Consider the following 5,055-nt stretch of genomic DNA (forward strand, 5'->3'; position numbering starts at 1 on the left):
CCCGCCCCTCCGCGCCGGAAGTCACTCGTCACGCGGGGTATGAAAATTGCACGCAGGGCCTGCTGGGAGATGCAGTCCCCGCCCGCGCAGCCTCTGGGGCTAAGCGCAGCTGCCGTTGCGCATGCTCAGTCTCCTCCGCAGGAAGGGCGAGGAGGGCGAATCTCCAGCGGCCCCCCCCCCGCGAAAGGGTTTCTGGGAGTGATAGTCTTCCTTCACTTAACTGCGAAGCCGGCGCAAGCTGCTTTTCTCCTCGGTGGCGGGACAGACCTGTGGGCCTGGCTTTGGCCTCGGCGCGCCTGTCCCTGGGCGGGGAGGGCGTTAGAGAACTCACCAATAAGCTTATAGTCCCAAGTAGAGTCAGGTGCAGGTGCTGTGATAGAACGTGACGGGTGGGCCGCCCGAAAGAGGTGACTTGGAAACTGAACCTTGAGGCAGGGACACCATGGCCACGTGGGAGATGGGGCAAAGAAGAAAGCAAAGGGTTTTATCCCAAGTTGCAGAGCTTTGGGACAAAGAAGTGACTAGTTAGAGACTTACACACCCGGTCCAGCCTGAGAGGCCGGGGACTGCCTGAGAGACTGAGGTGTCCACTTACTATGGGGAAAGGACGCCTCGATGGAGTGTAAAGCCCAGAGCCATGTGGGTAGACGGGCTGGGGTGAATATGTATAGCCACATGAGTACCTAGGATGCCCAGACTGGAAGGGGACCACAAAACAGAGAAGCTGCCTCTAGAGGGGTGACCTGTAGAGCTGGAATTTTTAAATCATGTATGTATTACCTGTCTTTAGAAATAAGACGGAGAGAGGCGCCTGGGTGGCTCAGTAGTTAGGCGTCTGCCTTCGGCTCAGCTCGTGATCCCAGGGTCCTGGGATCGAGCCCCGCATCGGGCTCCCCGTTCGGCGGGAAGCCTGCTTCTCCCTCTCCCACTCTCCCTGCTTGTGTTTCCTCTCTAGATGTCTCTCTCTGTCAAATACATAAATAAAATCTTTAAAAAAAAAAAAGAAAAGAAAAGAAATAAGACGGAGAATGGTTTGAGATTGTGAAGGCAAAAGTGGAAGCTGGGAAGCCAGTGAGAATCTTTATGTAGTCTTCCAGAACACCAGTGATGCTGAGTTGGGGCAGAAGGAGGTAAAAAGTGGGCAGATTTGAGAATTTGGGGGAGACACCATTCAGCCCATAACACAGGGTCAGTGATAAAAAGTGCAATTGGTATGAGAGGTATCAAAGATAAAGAGGCCTTTTAGGGGGGGCCTCGAATGCTGAGGAGTTGGGTGTGGGACAGGCCAGTGGGGGCAAGACAGCAGAAAGGATGTCCCCCGAGTAAGGGGTGCCTTCCTAACACATACTTCCTCACAGGGATGGACAGAGCTGGGAGTTTGGGGAAGCCTAAGACACTCTATACCGAGGAAGAGTAGGCCCCATCATAAGGGGGCAGCAAACAGCCCATTCAACCAGGTCTGTTCATCCCTTTCTCATGACAACCCCATTACACTCGGTGGAGCTGGACGGGCCTTAGAGACACAGACATCCTCCCCCATTTTACGGAAGTGGAAACTGGGGCCTGGATTGGTGAATGGATCCCTCAAATCTCCCAGCAAGTGAATGGAAGAGTCCAGGCTGGACCCGGGGATCCTCCCTCCCAGTTCAGTTATTCAATAAATATTTACTCAACAACCCCTGTGCTCTATGCACTGTTCTAATTGCTGATGAATAATACAGGCAAAGATCTCAGCCATCGTGAGGTCACAATTTAGTGAGAGGACTCAGACATTAACAGAATAACAGGTAGAATATACAGTTTGATGGCAATGACAGCTATGGTTAGGATGAAAAAATAAAGCAGCAGAGAAAGGATGGGAGCATGAGGAAGGGACATCTGCAATTTTGTATCTTTTATAGAGATACAGGGTGGTGAGGGAAAGCTTCACTGACAAGGTACTATTTGAGCTGAGACTTGAAGTAAAGGAGCAAGCCAGGGACATAGGGACAGAGCTAGGGAAGAGAGTTCTAGAAAGAGAGACTAGCAAAGGCAAAGACCCTGAACCTAGACTGTGCCTGGAGAATAGCAAGGAGGCCAGGGCGTGTGGAAAACTGCAAGGGATGGGGTCAGAGAGGTAATGGGTGGAGGTGAGGTAGGGCTTTGCAGGTGGCATAAGGTCTCAAAAGCCATGGTGAGGATTTGGGCTTTTCTTTGGATGACCTGGGGAACCATGGGAGGCTTTGGAACAGAGGAAGGATATGATCTGACCTAGGTTTGAGGATTACACTGGCTGCCATACTAATGGACTGTGGAAGAGGGTGGTGCCTCGGAGGAAGAGCCCACGCCAAGAATTATGGATTCCCAGGACTCTGTTCTGGGCCCTCTAGAGAGGGGCAGGGGCAGGAGAGCTGCTGCCTCAGGATCTTCACAGAGAAGTCTGGGATATGGGCACACAGAGGAAACATGGGAGGGGGGCCTTGAGGAAAGAACACACCACAGGGGCAGAATGAGGGTGGGGTCTGGTGTGCTTAGGCCCAATCACCTCCACAGAACAGGGTGGGGAAAGTGTGAATCTGCAGGAGACAGAGAGCTAATGGGGTTGGTGAGGAGAGAAGTCTTCCTAGAAGAAGAGAGGTGATTCTTAGGCTCAGTGAAACTCCTGTCAAACTCCCAATTTGTGTGTATGCGTGTGTGTGTGTGTGTGTGTGTGTGTAAGTTGACAAGATGTTTCTCAAATTTATATGGAAAATCAAAGACCTTAGATGAGCCTCTACAGTATTAAAGAAGAGAAAATGAGAAGACCTGTTCCACCAGATGTCCAGTCCTGTTAGAAAACTGGGTAATTGGAACAGGGTGGATATTTGTTCAGGAATATAACACTAGACCATTAGAATGGAGTAGAAAACCCAGTAAGAGACCAAAGTCTTCCGTGTCCACTCAGTGGACTCCAGAGCTAGTGCTGCAGGCCAGAGGGGAAAGGTAGGGCTACTGACTAAATGAGGCAGGTCAACTAGTCCCCCACAGGGAAAAAATTAAATTGGCGTCTGTTATGGGGTAGATTGTATCCCCCATGAAGATATGTTAAAATCCTAACTGCCAGGTATCTCTGACCATGACCTTATTTAGAAATAGGGTCTTTGCAGACATAATCAAATTAAGATGAGGTCATACTGGATTAGGGTGGGCCCTAACCCAGCAACTGGTGTCCTTAATAGAAGAAATTCTACCTACAGACTTTGGTCACGGCAAACCCCGCAGTCACGTTAGCCAATTCCTTAAAATCAATCTATCTATGAACTATCTATGTGTCTCCTACTGGTTCTGTTTTCTCTGAAAAACCCTAACTGACATGGAGTCTACCTCACATCATGTTTTCAGTCATGTGTAAAGTCAGGAGAGTGGCCATCCTTGGGGGTGAGGGAAGAGAAGTGATTGGAAGTGGGGAACACACAAGGAGCTCCAGGGATTCTCAGAATGTTCCATCTCTTGATCGATCCGTGTGCTGGTTATAGGAATCTATTTACTTACTTCTGTAAGAGGTAGATAAACCAAGCCGTACACTTCTCTATTGACCATGTTTTGTGTATATGTTACAGTTCAATAAAAAGTTAACATAAGAAGTTAATTCCAGGTATGTTAAGGACTGAAATGAGAAAGGCAAATAGCTCTAACTTTTCAAAGTAGATATAGGAGAATATCTTTATAAAGTCGAGCAGGGAAAGATTTCTTGAGGTATAGAAAGTACCAGCCATGATGGAAGGCCAATGAATTCAACTTCTTTTGAGTTAAATTCTGTTGAGCAAAAGACATCATAAAACACTGGAGCCAGCTTAAGAGGCTTCATCTGCCAAATCTGGGACAATTTGAGAATCAAAATAATGTAAGGATAGGAAGGAATTATAACCCATCAAATAAAAGAATACATGAATTTATACAGGTATAAATAAATAATAAGGGAAACAACAGAAAGCCAATGAGGAGATTTATTAGGAAGGATGAAATTACACTCTTCAGCAACCATCATATTAATAATTTAGGCAAAATCACTGATGGACATAAAACTAGTGAACTTAAGAAGTAAAGTAACACGGTAATGATATAGTCCCATAGTATCTCCCCACAATATACTTATTAATTACAAAGGGAAAAATAATGACTTTAGATGAAGAAACTTGACAGACCCCACTCTAAAGAGACCTAACAATGGAATGAAACACATATGATATGGGTGTTTCTTTTGCACTAAAGGACATCATTAGGAAAATTGGTGAAATCTGAATAAGGTCTGTAGATTAGATAATGGTAGTGTATTAGTGTTAATTTCTTGATTTTGCGACTTTTTCAATGGTATGTTTACATATAAGAGAATGTTCTTATTTTTAGAAAATATACACCTAAGTATTTGGTGTGAAAAGATATCATTCTGCCTCTGTCCCTTACTCTCAAGTCTCTTGCAGGAAGTGGGAGTGTGGGGGGGGATAAGTATGTGTGTATGTGTGTGTGTGTGTGTACATGTGTTATATCCATAATGTTATATACAGAGAGCAAGAGATGAAAAGGATGCAAATGTGGTAAAATGTTAACATTTGGGGAATCTGGGTAAAGAGTATGGAAGAAATTCTTTACACTACTTTTGCAACTTTTCTATGTAAGTCTGAAATTATGTAAAAATACAAAGTTAAAAGAAAAACAGAACACCATAAAGAAAGTGGAAGGACAAGACCAAATTGGGAGAAGGTATAACCAACAAAGGATTACCATCCAGAATATGTACAAAACTCGGGGCACCTGGCTGGCTCAGTTGGTAAAGCATGAAATTCTTGATCTTGGGCTTGTGAGTTTGATCCCCAAGTTAGGTGTGGAGTCTTCTTAAAAAATACAAATAAATAAAGATAGGATGTGTAAAAAACTCTCATGAGTTCTCAAGAAAGACGGGGCGCCTAGGTGGCTCAGTCGGTTAAGGGTCTGCCTTCGGCTCAGGTCATGATCTCGGGGTCCTGGGATTGAGTACCGCATTGGGCTCCTTGCTCAGTGAGGAATCTGCTTCTCCGTCTCTCTCTGCCCCTACTCCTT

Source organism: Eumetopias jubatus, unplaced genomic scaffold (genome assembly GCF_037043125.1).
Source record: "Eumetopias jubatus isolate StellerSeaLion01/CBP00866 unplaced genomic scaffold, mEumJub1_p1.0 scaffold_1, whole genome shotgun sequence".
Lineage (NCBI taxonomy): Eukaryota > Metazoa > Chordata > Mammalia > Carnivora > Otariidae > Eumetopias > Eumetopias jubatus.